Source organism: Sapajus apella, unplaced genomic scaffold, assembly GCF_009761245.1.
Source record: "Sapajus apella isolate SASKATOON/1434 unplaced genomic scaffold, GSC_monkey_1.0 scaffold133, whole genome shotgun sequence".
Lineage (NCBI taxonomy): Eukaryota > Metazoa > Chordata > Mammalia > Primates > Cebidae > Sapajus > Sapajus apella.
In genome coordinates this window covers 226883-248839 of record NW_022437073.1, presented here as the reverse complement: position 1 = coordinate 248839, position 21957 = coordinate 226883, and the positions used below count along the sequence as shown (strand labels likewise).

Below are 21957 nucleotides of genomic sequence, written 5' to 3'. Positions count from 1 at the left end.
CATATATCTCTGCCCTTGATAGTTATGAGTTATGTAATCCCTTCCCCAGAGTGTGGATGAGACCTGTGACTAGCTTCTAACCAATAGAATATGGCTGAGGTGACAGGATGTCATCTGTAATTACACTGGACAGTATTGTAACTGCTGTATGCTAACAGACTCTCTTTTTTATTTTTATTTTTAAATTTCTGTGAGTGTAGTAGGTGCATATATTTATGGGGTACATGAGATGTTTTGATTATAGGCACGCAATGTGATTTAAGCACATCATGGAGAATAGGGTACCCATTCCCTCAAGCATTTATCTTTTGAGTAACAGAAATCCATTTACACTCTTTGAGTTATTTTAAAATGTGCAATTAAATTATTATTAACTACAGTCACTGTATTGTGCTATCAAACAGATCTTATTCATTCCTTCTATTTTCTTGTACCCATTAACCAAGCCCACCTTCTCTCTGCACCCCACACAATCCTTACCAGCCTCTGATAACTGTCCTTTTACTTCCTATGTCCATGAGTTCAACTGTTTTTATTTTACATCCCACAAATAAATGAGAACATAAAATATTTGTCTTTCTGTGCCTGGGTTATTTTACTTAACAAAATGATCTTCTGCTCCATCAATGTTGTGGTAAGTGACTGGATCTCATTGTTTTTCTGGCTGAATAGTATTCCAGTGTGTGTGTGTGTGTGACATATTCTCTATCCATTCCTCTGTTGGTGGAAACTTAGGTTTCGTAAATCCAAATCTTAGCTATTGTAAACAGTGCTGCAATGAACGTAGGGGTGCAGATATCTCTTCAATATAGTAACTTCCTTTCTTTTGGGTATATACCCAGCGATGGGATTGCTGGATCATATGGTAACTTAATTTTTAGTTTTTTGAGAAACCACCAAATTGTTCTCCATAGTGGTTGTGCTAATTTACTGCTAGCAGACTCTCTTGATTGCCTTCTGGGTTTGCATGCATGAAGCAAGCAACCATGCTAGGGAGACTCAGTGAAAAGAAACAGGGTGGCTGCTGGCTGTCAGCTGCAAGAAATTGAGGCCCTCCATCCAACAGAACATAGGGAATTGTATGTCACTAACCACCACAGGAACTTGGAAGCAGATCATCCTCTTCAGCTGAGCTTTCAGATGAGATCACAGTCCTGGCCAACACGTTGATTGCAGCCTCATGAGAGACCTTGATGGAGAGCACCCAGTCAAGCTATGTCCAGATTCTGTGAGCTTATACAGACAATCCTTGACTTACTGTGGTTTAACTTAATGATTTTTCAACTTTAGTATGTGACAAAAGTATTCAGCAGAAACTGTATTTTGAATTTTGATATTTTTGCAGGCTAGTGATACACAGTATGATACTCTCTGTCCATGCTGGGCAGTGGCAGAAAGCCACAGCTCCCAGTCAGCCACACCATCAGAAGCGTAAACAACTGGCACTCTACAGTGTACTGTGTTTCCAGATGATTTGGCCTGATAATGAGCTAATGTAAGTGTTCCAAGCATGTTTAAGGTAGGCTAACCTAAAGCTATGATGTTTGGTAAATTAGATATATTTAATGCATTTCTGACTTACAGTGTTTTCAACTTATGGTGGGCTTATCGAGATGTAACCCCATTGTAAGTTGAGGAGCATCTGTAAATGTATACTGTTTTGAGCCAGTAAATGTGTGGTAATTTGTTACACAGCAATAGATAATTAATACACAGTTCTCTGGTTTTACTCATATCATTCCCCTCTTCCTAAGACTGCAATATAAGTTCTTGGGGACTGTTTTTGGAAACAAACATAACTGACAAACACCGTTCTGTTTCCAGAATTGTTCCTTCTGTCCCACCAAGGCTGTTACTGAATCAGCTTGTGCCTGATTTCTTTAAAATAAGTTATCTTTCAGGAGGTATCTCAATTCCTCATACAAATAAAGTTTTATGGAGCCTGCATATGTAATCCACACTCTTAATTTTAAAAGATGTTTCATTAGAATGGAACACTTGGCTAAAAGCATCAAAGTGGTGCTAAAAGGCAGGGGCGGAGACAGGCATTTACTGTCCTCATCACAGACATTCAACTTGATCCCAAAATAAAACCAGTTTGAAAAAGACATAAAACTCAATAAATGCTATTGGATGGCCAGTTGTGCTATGTCAATGGCATGCTTCTGAGAAACCAGTTTGATAAAGAAGGTTAATATGAAAGAGGTTAATCTAAAATTATCAGTTATTTATGAACCAAGCTGCTCCTAGTAATTACCATTTGTTTTTCTTATGAAATGTTATTTAGTTTAGTCACTTTAGAGTTTGAGCTTGCTATCAAGCTCTGCTGTTTGTAGAATTTAATTTACTTCTTTTGAAAACCAGAACAGCATTTATTCAGCTCTGGTTTACAGACTTAAATACATTTAATCTTGAGAAATGCCCATATACTATCTTTTTAGCATAATTGAAGCAAGTTTGGTTGTGAAGCATGTTCAATTTCAACCAAAAGGCCAGTGGGTAAGGGGAGGAGGATAGCTGATATGATATCGCTGTCTCCTGACCCAAAATCTCATCTTGATTTGTAGCCCTTAGAATCCCCATAATCCCCACATGTCAAGGGTGGTACCAGGTGGAGGTAATTGGATTATGAGGTCAGTTTCCCCCATGCTGTTCTCATGATAGTGAATACGTCTCAATAGATATGATGGTTTTATAAGTATCTGGCATTTCCCCTGCTGGCACTCACTCAGTCCTGCCACCCTTTGAAGAAGATACCTGCTTCTCCTTTGCCTTCTGCCATGATGGTAAGCTTCCTGAGGCTTCCCCAGCCATGCAGAACTGTGAGTCAATTAAAACTTTTTCCTGGGTATAAATTACCCAGTCTCAGGTATTTCTTCATAGCAGTGTGAGAACAAACTAATACAGTAGTTCTGCACAGTTCTGTGCAGAATTGATCAAACCATAGAAATAACTTTGATGAGTAACTTGCCATCCAAAGTATAGTATGCTCCAGTATTTGACCCTAAACTAGACTATTCCTCAGCATGAACTTGCCCATGCTGCCATCTTCTGATACTTAGTCTTTATTCCCCACCTCTTTCCCACCTCTGGTTTGGCATTTCAGCACAGAGAAACCTCCACTGTTCAATGAGGTGTAGAAGACTTAGACCAAAGGCAATATTTGAATTCAGATGAGGTGTCATGGTGGTTTCAAAAACTCATTTTGGTCATGACAACTCCAGCCAATGACTGAGGTGTGAGAAAGAAGATCTGGTATCCCAGAGAAAAAGCTTAGAACAGGTTACAAAAGTTACCATGGGAGGTCTCTAATGTTGCTGTAATAGTAGGAAGGGAGACCCAGGCGAAAGCCCCGGTGCACAAACTGGGTCAATGAAACAGGCACAGAGGCTGGCACAGCCAGATTACTTATGGAAACACATATGCTCAGGGCACTTTGGATATTAAATGAAGATTTAGATCCTATTCACTGGAAAGGCTGAGCTCCTGGTATATTCCTGCATCTTTTGTTAGACTCATAGAAAGACTTGGGTAAATCCTTAGAGCACTAACACAGACATGGAAAAGGCAAAATTGGGGGTGGAAGGAGGGGCAAAGACTGACCTATCAGAAGACCCGGCATGTGCAAATTTATGTGGAGGAGTAGTTGGGTTTAAGGTGGAGATTCAAAGATGTGGACAGGTTATTAATTAATCAGCTAGCCCAACAACTGCTTTTTGTTTGCTAAGCAGAGGCATCATAAGGTCTAGTAAGACAGAGATCTGGCCCACAATGTTCTTATAGTCTCAAGCGGAAGGCAGATAAGCCTAATTCATCGACTAAGGAGAAGATAATGGAGCTGTGTTTTGAAGGACAGGAAGGAATTGGCTAGATGAAAACGATGGAGAACCCAGAGGAAACATTAGGTGGGACAATCTGGAGGCATGAAGCTGCCTGAAACATCTGGAGCACTGCAAAAAGTTTTGAACGGTGGGAGCAAAGAATGTGTGTGTGCAAGTGACAGATGGTGCCAGAGAGGTAAGCAGGGTTCATATGCCTCAGGGTTTTGATTGATATGTTATAGAGCTTGGACTTGATTGTGAAAACAGAAGATTTTTAAACATGAATGCTATTTTAAGCAGGCAAATATTTTAATCAGAGAAATTATATGATGATTTGTATATCTGAAAGATACAGCCATTGTTGTGTTGTGGATGGATCAGAGAGGGTTAGGATTAGAGGCAGGGAGACAAGTCAGGAGGTAAGAAGCAATGAGAATCTAAATTAAGATAGTGGTAGTGGGAATAAAACATTGTGAAAGACTATGAATAATTATGGAGGTATTTTTGGTCAAAATTAGTCAATAAAACATGGAGGTTAAGTGAAAAGAGAAGACTATGAATAACGTCATGTTTGTAGCTTGGAGAATGGGTGGTTGGAGAAATAAGTTTGAGAGTGGAAATCCAAGAAACATTAACGTTTAAAGCCTAAAATTTAAGAGTATAAGTCGAAGTCCATGTGGGATCCTGAGGACAGGATGTCAGAGCCATTGGAAGAAAGCTAAGAGAAAGTGGTTTCACCAAAGTGAAGAAAATAAATGTCAATTTCTATAAGCCGGACATTAAAATCTAACAGAAAAACTAGATTGGAAAAACCAAAATACTTACAAAAATTAAAAATTGGGCCAGGTGCAGTGGCTTATGCTTGTAATCCCAGGACTTTGGGAGGCTGAGGTGGGTAAATCACCTGAGGTTGGGAGTTTGAGACCAGCCTGTCCAACATGGACAAACCCTGTCTCTATTAAAAATACAAAATTAGCTGGGTGTGGTGGCACACGCCTGTAATCCCAGCTCCTCGGGAGGCTGAGGCAGGAGAATCACTTGAACCCGGGAGGCAGAGGCTGCAGTGAGCTGAGATCATGCCACTGTCCTCTAGCCTGTGCAACAAGAGCAAAACTCTGCCTCAAAAAAAAAAAATTAAAAATTGGAAAAGTAACCCAAGATATGCGTGTGTGTGTAAAGATTTTCATACGAACATTGGTCATAGTAATAAAATAGCAGAAATGAACACTATGTCCAAAAGCAGATTATTTGAACAAATATTAGCTAAATCAATCAAATGACAAAATTCTTTTCCTGGTGAATCTTACATTGTAGTAGGTGAGTAGCTAATACATAAAAAAAAACATAAAAATGATGTCAGGAAGTGATAAATTTTGTGAAGAAAATAAAGCAAGATAAGTGGGTAGAGAGTTATAAGGAACTCTATTTTAAATACAGTACTGGGATGGGCAGTTTTATCTGTCAACTTCTCGGGGCTGCAATCCTCAGTTATTCAATCAGACACTAATCTATGTGTTGCTATGAAGATATTTTGTAGAGGTGATCAAAGGCCATAATCAGTTGGCACCAAGAAAGGGAGATCATCCTAGGGAATCTGTGTGGGCCTGATTCAATCTGTTAAGAGCAAAGCTGAGGCTTCTCTGAAGAAGAGGAAATTCCAGCTCTGGACAGCAGCTTCAGCCTGCATGTGAGAGTTTCAGCCTTTGCTTCCTAACAACCTGCCCTATGGATTTCAGACTCGCCCAGCTAGCCCCCACAATCATGTAAGCCAATTCCTCACAATCAATCTCTTAATATGCATCTCCTACTGTTTCTGTTTCTCTAGTTGAATGCTTGCTGATCCAAGTAGTCAGGGAGGGTCTCCTAGATATGAGACTTGAGTAAAAGCAGCATGAGGTGGGTACAAATATCTGGTGTATGGGTGAGGGTGGTAATGGTAGATTCTAGGAAGAAGAAGCATTTAGTGCAAAGACCCTGTAGTGCACATGTGTTTGGCTCGACAGAGGAAGAACAAAGAGGGCAGAAAGGTTGGAGAACAGAGTGAGGGAGAGCATCATAGTGCTGAGTTTAGGAATGGGTCAGGAACTGGATCATGCATAGGTCTTGATAATAACTTCGGATTATATCCAAGTGAGCTGGGAAGCTAGTAGAGGCTGGTGAGTAGAGCAATGACATGCTGTAAATTTAGAAGGCGCACCCAACCTGTCATGCAAGAGGGGGTTAGGGAGACCAATTAGAAGGATGTCACAGTTGTCTAGAAAGGAAATACTGGTGGTTTGGAATAGAGCAGTGGTGGTGAAGAAGGTTAGAAATAGGCAGATTTAGGACATATTTTTGTTTTTGTGACAGAGTCTCACTCTGTTGCCCAGGCTGGAGTGCAGTGGTGCAAGCTCAGCTTACTGCAACCTCCACCTCCTGGGCTGAAGCAATTCTCCCATTCAGGCTCTTGAGTATCTGGGACTACAGGCAGGCGCCACCATGCCCGGCTAATTTTTTTTTTTTTTTTTTTGTAGAGCTGAAGTTTCACCGTATCACCCAGGCTGATCTCAAAGTCCTGAACTCAAGCAATCTGCCAGCCTTGGCCTCCCCAGTTGCTGGGATTACAGGTGTGAGCCACACTGCACCTGGCCTGATTTAGGACATATTTTAAAAAGAGAGAGAGAGAGAGAAAGATTTGCTATAGGGTTGAATTTGGAGTGAGAATATAAAAGTGGAATAAAGAATGATTTCTAGGGTTCTAGCTTGAGCAACCAGAAGAAACTGAGCATGGTGGTTGCATCTGTGGGAATAGGAAAATTGGAGAGACGGGCAGAGCAGCTCTGAAAGGTGGAAAGCAAGAATTCAGTGTTGGACATACTAAATTTTAGCTGTCATTAAAATATCTGAATGGAGGTATCTGTTTGATACATATTTCTGGAGATATATTAAATACGTCTGTGTCATTGGTACTTAAGAAGTGAGCACGGGCCAGGTGCAGTGGCTCACGCCTGTAATCCCAGCACTTTGGGACACTAAGTTGGGTGGATTGCTTGAGCCTGGGAGTTGAAGATCAGCCTAGGCAACATAGCCAAACCCCATTTCTACAAAAAATACAAAAATTAGCCAGGCCTGATGGTGCACACCTATAGTCCCAGCTACTTGAGAGGCTGAGGTGGGAGGATGGCTTGAGCCAGGGAGGCGGAGGTTGCAGGGAGCCATGATTGCACCGCTTTACTCTAGCCTGGGCAACAGAGCCAGACTCTGTTTCAGAAAAGAAAAAAAAAGCATTGAGCATGGATGGAAAAGAGAATAGATAGGGAGCGTGCGCCTTAGGACACACTAGTATTTACAGGTTGGGAAGAACGGCGAATTCAGTAAAGGAAACTGAGATTAAGTGGTCTGTAAGGCAGACACAATACCAAGAAAGACTAGCGGGCAGAAGGTGCTTCCAGGAGGCAGGTGTGGTCAATTGTGTCAAATGACTCTATTAGGACTAAGAGCTGACCAATGAGTATGGCGTCTCAGAGTCATCTGTGGACCACCTGCAACAGAATTACACAGCTAGTTTCTTAAAATGAGGTTTCTGGACCCACCTCAGACCTACTGAATCAGATTCTCTTGGGGAGAAGCCCAGGAACCTGCATTTAAACAAGCACAAGGCTAGAAGTACAAAAGGCTTATTGGAAAACAAAACCGAAGACAAAAGCGCCCCAGGTAGTTCTTGTGAACTTGGAAGCTGCTCTCTGAGAGTCTTTGTTCATGGAAGCATAGCAGTCTTTCCTCTAGACTAGTGGTTGTCTAACTAACTTACCTCAGGATCCCCTGACGGGCTCCCTAAAAGAATTACTAAGTCCCACCTCAGAGTTCCTGAGTCAGGAAGACTGAGGTGAGCCTCAAATACAACATGTCTAACAAGTTCCCACTAGTTGGTGGATTACACTTTGATAACCATTGGGCCAACCTTTTTAAATAGGCCCTTAAAAATATAATTAAGAAATGTGGTCTCTGTTGTTCCCTCATCTTCATTTTCAGTTTCTTCCCTGAAATTTTTTTTTTTTTTTTTTTTTTTGAGACAGAGTCTTATTCTGTTGCCCTGGCTGGAGTACAGTGGCGCAGTCTCGGCTCACTGCAATACCCTCCTCCTGGGTTCAAGTGATTCTCCCGCTTCAGCCTTCTGAGTAGCTGGGATTACAGGTGTCCACCATGCCTGGTTGATTTTTTTGTTTTTAGTAGAGACGGAGTTTTGTTATGTTGACTGGGGTGGTCTCAAACTCCTGACCTGGGATTACAGGCATGAGCCACTGTGCCTGGCCCCTGCAAAATTTTGAATTCAAGCTTTTATGATGTTGGCCAATCACAGAACTGCTTTAGTTACGGTTAATTTGACCCTATGACAAAATTTAGAGATACCAAAAAGCCTCTTAAAAATTTTAATTTTGGAAGACTTTTCAGGTCTCATTTTTTAGGTGGGGGTGGCAGGGTTTCATTTTTTTTTTTTTTTTTGACAGATGAAAGACATTTAAGTAAAATTTAAAAAAGGCCTTTTGACATCGTATACTTGATGCTTCTGTCTCTGCGTATAACAATTCTCATTTTTGTTACCATGAGCTGAATGAAAGAAGTAAATCTGCCCCAATTCTACATCATTAATTCCATCTGTTTGTCATTTCTGACTCGAAAACTTCTTCCATACCTTGCTTGATATGGAGAACAAATAATTGAATTGTCTGATAAGTCTGCCAATAAACTATCCAGAAACATCATGTTAAATAGTCCCCACTATATGAATTTTGTGGTTTGCCTAAACACAACATTTTCCCCTTCTGTAGTTGTATGAAAAAACAAATATTGTTAGCATAGTAAATACATTGTTATAAAAGACCAGAAAGAAAAAAAATCAGTATATTTTAGCTGAGAACAACCAATACGCTGATAAATGACTGTATCAGGTTTTCATTTGCATGCTAGTCCACAGAGTAGCCCAGAACCCTAAATTTATTCATAAGATGTTGATTAATTATTGGTTATTCCTCATAAATGTAGCTTTTGACATGTGTGTCTAATTATTTGCTTTTTGAATTTTACTAAAACTGGCTGGACAAAGAGAGTCAGGCCTGTAATCCCAGCACTTTAGGGGGCTGAGACAGGAGGATTGCTTGAGTGTGGGGGTTCAAAATCAGCCTAGGTAAAATAGTGATAACCTGTCTCTACAAAAAACTTAAAAATTAGTTGGGGATGGTGGTGAGTACCTGTGGTCCGGCTACTCCGGAGGCTGAGATGGGAGGATTGTTTCAGCCTGGGAGATGGAGGCTGCAGTGAGAGACCTAGATGGTGCCACTGCATTCTAGCCTGGGTGACAGAGCAAAACCCTGTCTCAAAAAAAAATTATCTCCTAAAATTTTGTAAAATTACTTTTTGTCCCTCCCGGGGGAGGAGAAAACATCAAGAAAACCAAAAGAGAAATATCTAAACCATCCCTTCTGTTCTGTGGTTTTCAACCACTTTTGGGTTTAAACCACAGAACTGTTCCCTTAGAATAAAACAGTATACTTGCTTAAAAAAAGGAAAGAATGAGAAGAAAATAAAAAGCATTGTGATAAATGTGATCTCTAGTTTTGTGCAGGGGCAGTATCATGGTATCGTAGCCAATGAGGTTTATCAAAACTGTGATTATTGCTAATTGAAAACTTTTCCCAATACCCCTCCATGACAACTAAAAATATAGTCAGCATTGGCAATTTTTGAATTTGAAAGTCTATATAGAGACTGAACAAACAAACAAAAAAAGAAATGTGGCCTCTTCCTTGGCTAAAAACTTTAACATAATATGGGCTTGAGAAAAACATGGTCCATTTTTCTTGTTTTCTCTATCTGTATTCACCAACTTTTCATGTTGATCAGGGTTAAGAGAAATAGCACTGGCTGTTGCTTCCCTTGCCCTCGGAGAGGTAAAGTTATCCATAATTCAAATCAAGAATTTATCCAATGCTCCATTTTTAGAGAATTATTGTTAGCATCTTAAAATACTTCATCATAGGCCAGAGAAGAGCAAACTTGGCCCCCTGGTGCAGCAGAAAACAGTCTGTTAGCTGTTTAGACCTGGAGAGGCAGCTGAGAGTGTTTGGTTACCAAACAGCTTTCCAAAGCACCTAGATAACTGGTGTGATCAGTACGCAATTCTGTTGCTGGCTGATGGCAGGGAAGAGACTGGAGTGAGAGTGTCAGGTGAGTGGTGAAAGAAAGAGAAACAAAACCAGGCTACCATTGGAATACGTAAAAAAACTCTGATTAGTATGCTAGAAGCCAAACTAGATTTAGGCTGAATGCAGTGGCTCACACCTGTAATCCTAGTACTCTGGGAGGCTGAGGCAGGTGGATTGCTTGAGCCCAGGAGTTCAGGACCAGCCTGGGCAACATAGCAAGATGTCATCTCTACAAATAATAATAATAATAAATTAGCCTGGCATGTTGTGGTGTGTGCCTATAGTCCCAGATTCTTGGGTGGCTGAGGTGGGAGGATCGCTTAGGTCTAGGGGGTTGAGGCTGCAAGTGAGCTATGATTGCACCACTGCACTCCAGCCTGGAAATAGAGTGAGACCTTGTCTCAAAAAAACAAAAAAACAAAAAGCAAACAAACGAAAAAACTAGATTTGCCAAGAAATAGGAAAATCAGATCATTAGATCTTGATTGTTTATCAAGGTGAAACAAGGCAAAGTAAAATAGCAAGTCTGAATTCTTAGTCTCCTAAGGAAGCATTTTATCCCTATCTTATACATGTCATATGGGCTGATGTGGCCAGGCACAGTGTCATAGTCTTATGCCACTTTGGTTGCTTTTATTAGGAACATGCCATTCATGTCATTTGAGTGACTGGCTTGTCTCAGTCCCACAATATCACTTGCTTCTATTTCTACTTCCTTTTATCCCTCAAATGCTTTCTTTGAGACAGGACCTGGCTCTGTCAACCAGGCTGGAGTACAGTGGTGATTGTAGCTCACTGCAACCTCAAATGTTTGGGCTTGAGTGATTCCTCTACGTCATTAAGACTACAGGCATGCACCACCACGCTGGTTATTTTTTTAATTTTTTTTAGAGGCAGTGTCAGGGTCTTGCTATGTTGTCCAGGCTGGTCTCAAACCTCTGACCTCAGGCAATTCACCACCTCGATCTCCCAAAGTGCTGAGTTACAGGCATGAGCCACTGGGCCCTGCCTCAAGTGCTGCTTCTTATGCTCCCAAACTTGGGGACTGGAGGGGTGGTTGTGGAAAATGTGAGGTTCATACAGGTCAAGTGCTATTCTTCTCTTTTTAAAAATCATATATGTATTGTTTTGGTAAATGATATTCTTCTGTTTTATCATTCATTCATGCAACAGGCATTTAAATGCCTACTGTGTGCTAGACACTGCTATCAATACAAAAGAAAACGTTCTACATTTTCAAAAGTAATGGGGCCAGTTGTGGTGGTTCACACTATAATACTAGCACTTTGGGTGGCCAATTTGGGAAGATCACTTCAGTCAGGAGTTTGAGACCAGCCTGGGCAACATAGTGAGACACTGTCTCTATTATTATATTTTTTTAAATTAAAAAAATATAAAGAGGAGGAGGCATGTAAAACAATAAGTGCAGAAAAAAGTCATAGATGACAGGAGGGAGAGTGGACAGAGTGTAGTGGGAAACAAGGAAGGAATGGCTGACTCTACTGGAAGTTTCATGGAAGACTTTATAGAGAAGATAATTTCTGAATTAGATCCTGACTCATCGGTTCAGCAGTATTCAATGTGGGAGTTCGGTGGGGGATGCCATTGAAGGAAGGGGAGCAGTGTGAACAAAAGTACCAATGCGTGGTAGAGCTTGCACATTTGGAGAATTGAAGGCAGTTTAGTTTGACTGGTGCTCGATTTCCCCAAGGATAAATAGGAGAGGTAGATAGAACAAGTGTGTCATCATAGCAACAAATTAGATGCAAAGTTGGCCTCAAACAGCAGTAGGGACATCCTTTTCTTACAAACTAGATGTAGATATAAACAACTTGTAGGGGTGGAGGTAGATAGTTGAAGGAGTGGACCCCTGCTTAACATTAATTTTATCTAATTTGCTGAGAGAAGGTGGAGCATGTGTATGTGGTGAGATGGTTAGGTACGTGGAGTAAGCTACAGGGATTCATAAAATGTTCTTGGCTGGGTGCGGTGACTCAATGCCTATAATCCCAGTGCTTTGGGAGGCTGAGGCAGGAGAATCACTTGATGCCAGGAGTTCGAGACCAGCCTGGGCAACATAGCAAGACCCTGTCTCTAAAAGAATTTTTTTTAAATCAGCTGGGCATGGTGGTGAGGCAGGAGAATAGGAATTAGGGTAACCAAGGGTTAAGGCAGGAGCAAAGAAACAGCAGGTGCAGACAGTTCTAGGCAAGATTAGACAGCATACAGGCCACATCAGCACTCCTGTGATAACAAGACAAAAGTTTCCACTCTAGCTTCTGATTGACGGCATGTCAAGGCTCCACTTCAGCTTCTGAAGTGGACCAGTCCTTCTGGTGATGGGCCAGTCCTTCAGAGGGTGTAACCAATGGGAGGCTTCTAAAGGACACCTAGGGGTTTTACCAAATTCTTTTAGCTTTGTATAAAGACCCTGGGGAGCATTGTGATTAGGGGGTTCTTGAGCTGCTTGCTTGAGTCTGCTCCCACTCTGAATTGTACTGTTGCTTCGATAAATCTGTGCCATCGTTACTCCATTATTTTGTTATTTTGTTTGCCATTTGTTGCTCCTTTTGTGGCTTTGTGCGTTTTATTCAATTCTTTGTTCAACACCAAGAGCCTGGCCAACTCACAGTCAAGACCTTCTATCTGGTAACAGTGGCACATGCCTGTAGTCCCAGCTACTCAGGGAGGCTGAAATGGGAGGATCCCCTGAGCTTAGGAGTTTGAGGCTGCAGTGAGCTATGATCATGCTGCGCACTCCAGCCTGGGTGACAGAGTGAGACCCTGTCTCTAAAAGCAAAACAAAACTTCTCTGGCCAGGCGCGGTGGCTCACGCCTGTAATCCCAGCACTTTGGGAGGCTGAGGCGGGTGGATCACAAGGTCAGGAGTTCAAGACCAGCCCGGCCAACATGGTGAAACCTCGTCTCTACTAAAAAAATACAAAAAGTAGCCAGGCCTTGTGGTGGACGCCTGTAATCCCAGCTACTCGGGAGGCTGAGGCAGAGAATCACTTGAACTCAGGAGGCGGAGGTTGCCGTGAGCTGAGATCGCGCCACTGCACTCCAGCCTGGGTGACAGAGCAAGACTCCATCTCAAAAAACAAAACAAAACAAAACAAAAAACCCCACAACTTCTCCATACTCTCCTACACTGGGCCATGGTTTTCCATCTTTTGTCAGTCAATTTGATGACCTCCAACCTCAGAAACTTTTTATTTTTTGGCCTTGTGGAGGATGACAAAGGATTTGACAAAAGGAAAAGAGGAGTTCATTCCTAGTGCCAAAAATGCAAGGGAGGTGAAATAAACGAGGAATGAATGGATGAAGAGAAATGGAAAGCAGGAGCCTGGAAGCCTGGCTAACTAGTCTTTCTATGTGAAAAGGAATGGAACAAAATCCTATGGCATCTCAAAGGCGGAAGCTAGGAAGAAAAGGGCCGGAGGTGGGTGCAAATGATCCAGAGACATCTTGGTTATGCAAGGAGGTGCTATATTTATAATTGTCGGTTAAGGACACAAGCATATAATTGGCTTTGCTGCTGCAGTGGCAAGTGAGCACTTTGATGCATTGAATCTATGTGACAATAGGCATATATTCCTGTGAATGCCCTGCAATGTCTGGAAGGGTTGCAGCTGTCATTGTTAAAAAGAAAACAATCTTAATACTAGCCAGTGTTGAGGCACGCTCATGTAGCCCAGAGACTGTTGGAAAAAATTATTTCTTTCCTCTCAGGTTGCCTCCCAGTCCATGCAGAGCTAGCATTTGGTGGGCATTTTGGAGTTCTCGCTCATTTCTAGCCTCCTTTCCTCATTTTTCCCTACCTCTCTCTACTGCCTACCCGACTCCCATCTTCATGCATGCACCCTGGGTACTGATTCCATGCTGGTGATGCTCCGTAAGATCAAGTTTGAGAACACTGTCTATGACACTGAGTCCTTCAATTCTCCTAGACATAGGCTGAGAGCTTTTAGATTATTCCAATATTTTCAATATTTATAGGCTCTTATAGTTTTTTTTTTTTTTTTTTTGCCTTTTTTTGGAGAAAGATTTCCATCAGGATAAAAGAATTGAAGGAACAGGAGTGAGTGATCAGAAAACCATGTACAGCCATACCAATTTCTGGAAAGAGCTTAGTAAAATGTGTATGACTATTTTAACAGTTGATTTGGGCTCTTTCATTGCCAGGGAAGGATGGGTGAGAGTTTGTGAATTCCAGGCAAAAGGGATGGCATTAGGAGAGGCATTGACTTAAGAAATAGCAGAAGATGTGCCATGGTTTATAAGCAGTTGAGTGTTACGGGAGCATAAAATGTGAGGCAGCGTGTGGTGGCACATGCCTGTGGTCCCAGCTACTCAGGAGACTGAGGCAGGTGGATGGCTTGAGCCTGGGAAGTGGACATTGCAGCGAGCTGTGATCGTACCACTGCACTCCAGCCTGGGTGACAGAGCGAGACCATGTCTTCAAAAGAAAAAAAAGGGCAGAAGACAAAAAAAATTGCACTGAACCTTTTAGGAGAATCTGGGAATTTTGCAGTCAGTGGTGTTCCTTCCATTTTATCTTCAAAAAGTTTATTTTTCTAATTTTTAAATTATTTTTCTTTATTGTTCATTCCATTTTATCTTACTAGGAGGTTTTGACTGGTTTATGGCCAGGCCACTGTTGCATAAAAAGTCAGTGAAGACTTCTGTGTGCCATTCCAGAGTGCATCTGGGCCACCACTTCTATCCTGCTCTGTTATTGCTTACTCCTGCTGTTCTTGGGTCTCCGGATTCCTTATTTTGGCCACTTATTTCCATGCTTGTTTTCCTCATGGTTGCTTTGATTAATGACCAAATTTAGATTTGCTCTCTTTATTCTGATAGTCAAAGTTTACCCAATGGAGAAAAAGGATTCTTGAAAATGGTTAAACTACCAGCTTTCATGATAAATGTTACCCTGACTATATAATATTTTGTGCATAACAAACTGACTTTTTACTCAATAAATCAATTCTCATTCTGCTTTTGGAGAGTACAGTTTCTTTCAGTATTGAGACTATTTTACTTCTGTACATATTAAAGGCTATCACTTAACAGATTCAGACCTGTGCCATCTTGTAAATAAGTGACATTTTTAATAAGTCATGTAGCTCAAGAGCTGCTAAAGCAAAATTCTATAGTAAATGGTACCTTTTTATTGCTAAAATTTGGTAAATAAAAATTAGGTTATTACTGAATAGATCTAAGTGCTATTTTACTATTTTCCTTGAATTTTGGTTTCTTATTTGCTTTAATAGATTCATAGATTTAATAACAGAAATGATAGAAATTTGAATGTAGTATCATCCTAACTGATAGGAAATAGTAAAAGCCACTGATCATTATTACAACTCATGATTTTATGTACTGTCTATAGATAATTGACAGAGATTTTATTATCTGGCAGTGCTGAGTCAACCTTTTAATATTTTTACTTTGATCGGTGTTAACATCCCTGTGGCACAGAATCACAAAGCATCAATATTGTCTTATACTTAATTAAAATGCCACAAAAGAAAATTATGTAATTAAAGAGGATAAAAAATGTCTGCTCTCCTTTCATTACAGTCAATAAATCTGTCCTTAAAATGAACTGAAATTCAAATAAAATTTGAAGAGAGGTAAAAAGCAGAAGAAGGAGCTTTCTATGTTTCTGCCACTTAAATTGAGGTAAGGCCTTCAATTTAACATTTATTTTTTCAGTTCCTAAAAAGGGAAATTGAAAGTAGTGACAGAGTGGCTGTCCCATTGATTGCTTGGAGTGGGTATGAATTTTCATCCATTGTTATTGACTGCTTGGTGTAATGGATTGAGAAGAGTTCTGACACCATATCTGGGGTCAGTAGTAAAGAGTATTGCAAGTAATTAATGATGGCATGTGTTTAAGACATTAAAGATTGTGTTATGAGCAAGTCTTCGAGGTCACTCCAGTGCTAGTGTGATGAAATATTCTGTCATGAAATAATCACAACAACCCCACTTAGGTATCATCTTTTTTAATGCAAGTGAATAAAGTAAAATTAGCGGGATTAAGGAACTCACCTGAAGTCAATCAGCTATTAATGAGCAGAGCTGGGGTTTCAACCTAAGTGAGTTTGATTTCAGAAAGCATGATCTTTTTACCTGACCCCCATGAAGTCATTTTTTAGATGACTTTGAACTAATTGGAACTAATATTAGTTTGAATTGCCAGAAAATTTCCATAGATAAGTTGTGACTTTTTGCTAAACCTTGAAGAATGTCTGGCATTAAATAGGTGGAAAGAAAGGAGATATTCAACAATGTCTGGGTTGTTGAAAAAAAGAAAAGAAAAGAAAGGAGATAAGAGAACAGCATGAGCAAAGGTGGAAAGATGGGAATGAGTGTTTAATAGACAGAGTTAGCTGTACCAGCTGGAAAAGCAATAAGAATGCTCAAAGTGTGACCGTGAAGTGCTGTGAATGTCAGAAAGAGTACAGATAGGGCTCTATAAACAAAGCTAAGTTACAATACATTATTGATAAAAGCAATATTTTAGGAAGATTAAACTGAGGTTGGGCCATTGTGGACAGGATTGATGGGAGTGATGAGAGATGAAGTTAGATTAGTTAGAAAGTTACTGCTATAGTGTAAAGATTTAGAGCATAGATAATTGTAGTGCATACCTTTTCTCAAACAATTTTTATCTTCAGGCATTGAACTAAGCACTTTACATATATTATCTCAATTAACCCTCACAGCAGCATTATGAGGAGAGTATTATGATCTTCATTTTACTATGAGAAAACAGGTTCAGGGACGTCTGGATCACAAAGTTAGGGATGGAACTTGTCTTCAAATCCTGGGTCATTTGATTCCACAGCACCACGTTCCCCTGCTTAGAATAAATAAGTGGAGAAAAGACCTGCATGTGAGGACTGAGAAAGAAGGAACTGATTGATAATTGATGAAATATTAAAAGCAGTTTGTTTCAAGATTTTGGACTGCTACCCAGTTTATTTCATAAACCAGGACATAGCTACTCACAGATATAATCAGAATAAGTTTACGAAACAATCTTTATTAACCTTTGTCATATATAATGCACTCTGACATTTTCTTTTCTATTTTACTAAAATGTTTTTGGTGGTAATTCACTAAAGGTTTTTTTTAATTGTGGCAAAATCCACATAACGTAACATTTACCATCCTAACCATTTTTTTAAGTGTACAGTTCAGTGATATTCAATATGTTCATGATATTGTGCAACCATCACCACCATCCATTCCCAGAACTCTTTTCATCTTGTAAAACTGAAACTATCCGTTAAACAATAGTTTCCTATTTCTCTCCCCCCAGCTTCAGGCAACCACTATTCTACTTCATGATTTTGACTACTCTAACAACCTTATGTAAGTGGAATCATACAGTATTTGTCTTTCTGTGACTATTTTCATTCATGTTGTAGCATATGTCAGAATTTCTTTTTTAAGGCTGTTTCATTGTATATATTTACCACGTTACTTATTTATCTATTAGATGCTTGGGTTGCCTCCATGTTTTAGCTATTGTGAATAATGCTGCTATGAATATGAGTGTAAGAATCTTTCCTTGAGACTCTACTTTCAATTCTTTTGGGTATACCCACAAAAGATTTTACAATCTACCGATAAATGGGCTGTGACTCCTGGCTGAAAAATGCAGAGCTATAAATTATGAAAAGAATAAAAATTTGAAAATTATCTCTAGTTTTAGTTTGGGTACTACTAAGAAAAGAAAGGAGATAAGGGAAAAGCATGAGCAAAGGTGGAAAGATGGGGATGAGTGTTTTATAGACTGAGTTAGCTGTACCAACTAGAAAAGCAGTAAGAATGCTCAAAGTGTGACCATGGAGTGCTTTGAATGTTTACCACTCAGTTCAGTGCCTGAAGAGAGTGCGTACCACTGATTGATAAAAAAGGAAAAATTAGAAAGAGAAATTATTAGTTTCCTGTGGCTGCTGTAACAAATTATTATAAACTTGGTGGCTGATACAATAGAAATTAAGTTCTCACCCTCTGGAGGCCAGACGTTCAGAGACGGTATCAGTGGGCCACAGTTAAGGTGTCAGCGAAAACATTCCTCCAGAGACTCTAGGGCAGAACTTTCCTTGCCTCTTCCACTTTTTAATGGCTGCTAGCAGTACTTCATTTGGGGACAATTTCAGCCTCCATGTTCATATTGCCTTCTTTCCTTTTGAGCGTAATCTCCCTCTGCCTTTCTTTCTTAAAGACACGTGATTGCGTTTAGGGCCCACCTGAATAATCCAGAATAATTTCTTCATCTCAAGATCCTAATTTAAGAACATCTGCAAAGTCCTTTTTTGCTCTGTTAGGTAACATTAATAGGTTCCAGAGATTTTGGTGTGGATATCCTTCTGGGGGCCATCATTCAATCTACCACAAACGTTGAGAAAAGAGAAAATACAGTGAATTCAGTTTTTGAACAGAGAGATGTTCAATTGCCTTGAAAGCAGTTAGGAAAATAGTACTTGCATTTACTGACATATAAAAGGTGAGTTTTTAAATTATGTATTGGTGTTTATTAATATCAACATGATTGTTGAAGCTGTGAGAGTATATGTGTTTATGCAAGTAACAACTAACTCACCTTCATAAAACATACACCCTTGGGTGTTGGACAAAGAGTATGCTCAGGTCAGATGTCTGGAAAGCAATAGGGACTGTGTGTCTATTAGATTATTTACCTATTAGGTAATTATCAATCTATCAATCATCTATGCATATATTACCCACCAGGATATCACAGCATATTAGAGTAAATGTAGAGCCACTTTATACAACTAGGGCCGGGCATAGGATCTGCCATATAGTAGGTGCTTGACAAAATATTTATTGAATGTAATATCTCTCAATCTTTCTCAGTGGTGCAATCTCCTGGGCTCAAGTGATTCTCCTGCCTTAGCCCCTTGGAATAACTGGGACTACAGGTATGTGTCACCATGCCCGTCCAGAAAGTCTGGCTTATTTTCTGTCTCTTCTTGTTCATCAGAAACCTGCATTTAGAATTTGGAGAACTTAGAGAATATACAGTTCTTTTTATAACTCCTCATCTTTACTGTTCTGGTAACAAAAATAGAGAGGATAAGTGATTTATCCAGGATGATGTAATGCTCTTTTCATTGCATGCCTCGGCCTTTTTACACTTATTTTAAGCCAAGCTTCTTTTGAATTTATGTGTCAATTTGAAGAAGCTGTACTATTCTTCATAAGGAAGAGGTAATATTCTAGTTCTTTTCTATCTTGGCATTTATTTTCTTTTTCTTTTTTTTTTTTTTTTTTTTTGAGACGGAGTTTCGCTCTTGTTACCCAGGCTGGAGTGCAATGGCCGATCTCGGCTCACTGCAACCTCCGCCTCCTGGGTTCAGGCAATTCTCCTGCCTCAGCCTCCTGAGTAGCTGGGATTACAGGCACGCACCACCATGCCCAGCTAATTTTTTGTATTTTTAGTAGAGATGGGGTTTCACCATGTTGACCAGGATGGTCTCGATCTCTTGACCTCGTGATCCACCCGCCTCGGCCTCCCAAAGTGCTGGGATTACAGGCTTGAGCCACCGCGCCCGGCTATTTTCTTTGAAAACAAAATGCTTTGTTCCATTACGACCCAGCATCATCCATCTGATCAAAGCCTTACGGAGTGGATGGAGGCATTATTCTTGCTTCTTGCCACAAATGTGTTGTTGCCTTTTTATTTTTTATTGTCACTATAAGGGAGAAGAGGGCTTTTGGGATTTCATAGCTAGAATTACGGATGCTTATATATTATGCAATGCAAAGGACAGTCTCTTACAACAAATCTCTCTCTCTCTTTTTTTTTTCTTTTTTGAGATGGAATCTCCTTCTGTCACTCAGGCTGGAGTGCAGTGTCTCAATCTCAGCTCACTGCAAACTCCATCTCCCGAGTTCAAGCGATTCTCCTGTCCCAGCCTCCCGAGTAGCTAAGATTACAGGCACCCATCACCATGCCTGGCTAATTTTTGTATTTTCAGTAGACATGGGATTTCACCACATTGGCCAGACTGATCTTGAACTCCTGACCTCAAGTGATCCGCTTGCCTCAGCCTCCCAAAATGCTGGGATTACAGGCATGAACCACCATGCCAGGCCAGAAATATCTCACTTGAAAAGAATTAATAGAAGGCCATGTCCTATCCCACCAAAGAGCTATGTTTTATGCATTTGCATTGGAGTAGACTTTTATGAGTTCACATAATCTCTAAGTGGCTTTATAATTTAAAAAAAAAAATGGTGAAAATTGTGAAAGTTGCAGATACCAGGATGAAATCACTTTTGTCAGACTTAGACAAAATAGGACCAGGAAGCCCCCCCGAAAGAAAAGGAGGTTCATGCTTACATGTCTGAGATAAGAGCTGTTTCCAAGAACTTTCTAACATCACTTTCTATCCTTCACATGTCTCCTCCTTTGATAGTTTATCATTAGGCATTCTTTAGGCCTGCAGAAATTCAGATAAGATGATCTTGGGAGAACACTGGCCCAGTAATGGCATTTCTACCAAAGAAATGACAGCAGCTCTGCCTCTGGAAACAGTGAACTGTTTCTAAGCAGTTTATAGAAATCATTCTTGCTAATAATAGCTTCCCTTGCCCTTCCCAAGCCAAAGGCACTGATGGCTTGCCATTTCATACATTCCAGATTATAATCCTTATTTCTATTTTCGAGTAAACGCAACACAGAGAAAATTTCCTTTAGTGCCTTTTTTTTTAGGTGGACAAAGTATTTTGAAAAGTTTAATTGTATTTAGATTAGTCAAAACTGGGTTTCAGTAGTAAGGTTAGCTCTTTTTGGAAGACACAGACAACTTTAGCTAGGGGTAAGGATGAAGGGGTGGATATTCTTCAGGATCTGTTATAGGGAGGTCACATTATTTTGAGTAAGGATTGGTTTGTGTTTAGCGGAGCATAATGTAAGGTGACCTTCAACTGGTGGGTAAGAAAAATATGAAAAAAGATGTTACTACCACTAATTGAATGTTGAGAACAGCTTTATGTTGTCAGAGAGTAAAATATGGATTTATTGACCAGCGTTTAATCAGAAGTCCATGGATAATTCTGGAACAATGTATTATTTATAGCACTGCGAAGAAGGGACATTTCATTTACAAAGCCACCATCAAAACTTTTTAATTTGACTTCCATTTATTAAATACTTATTTTTGTGCCAAGCACTGTGCTTTACAGACATTATTTCATTTGGCCATCTGTTATTTGGTAAACACACCTGATAGCAATAACTTAAGCATATCCTGAGAATGACCCTGTATCGCAGACTCAGCTGAATGTGTGTTCCGGGTTCCAAGCTAGGGAATCCGAGAGTGGCAAACCTGGAGATTTGTTCCCTGTCTATGAGGAACATCTGTGCCCGTTGTTCATCCTATGGAACACAGGCTGTGTGGGGGATTGAGGCCCTGAATTTTGGGCTGAATGATGATTGCCAGGTGGAGTTTTTTAGGGGGAAGGTGCTAAGTGAAAATGCCATATAAACTGCATGCTTTCTGCAATTGGCTGAGGTTCTCCTGTCCAACCTGTAGCCACTGTCCTGTATGTAAGGCGGGTCTCCTGTGATCCTAGTGCCACTGGGCCATGGGGTTATCCTGTCCAGGCTACTACCACTGGACTCTCCCCCAGGTGTAAGCCCCCAGAAAAGCCCCATATCTCATTTGCTGGCTCTGGGTCTCTATGTCAGCCTCTTGAACCTGCTGCCATCCCCACTGGAGTCGATAGAGGTTTGGCACAACATCTGTCTGCGGAATTCGTGCAGTAATAAGTAATAAATAGAAAAGAAAAGGTTTTTTTGAGCATAGGGGTTACAAGATATGGGTTATACTTGAGAAAGATTAGCTATCCCAGGCCGGTGCAGTGGCTCAGCCCTGTAATCCAAGCACTTTGGAAGGCTGAGG

At 40.4% G+C, this 21957-nt stretch overlaps 1 protein-coding gene and 1 pseudogene across 1 annotated transcript in view; both read left to right on the top strand.

The window, feature by feature from the left end:
* The first annotated feature begins 919 nt into the window (after positions 1–919).
* Positions 920–21957, top strand: part of FRRS1 (ferric chelate reductase 1) — an 83591-nt gene continuing 62553 nt past the window's right edge. The window contains exon 1 of the mRNA XM_032262920.1: positions 920–1495. The gene's annotated coding sequence lies outside the window, so the exon portion shown is untranslated. The remainder of the gene's footprint in view (positions 1496–21957) is intronic.
* Positions 9412–9560, top strand: LOC116539814 (annotated as a pseudogene).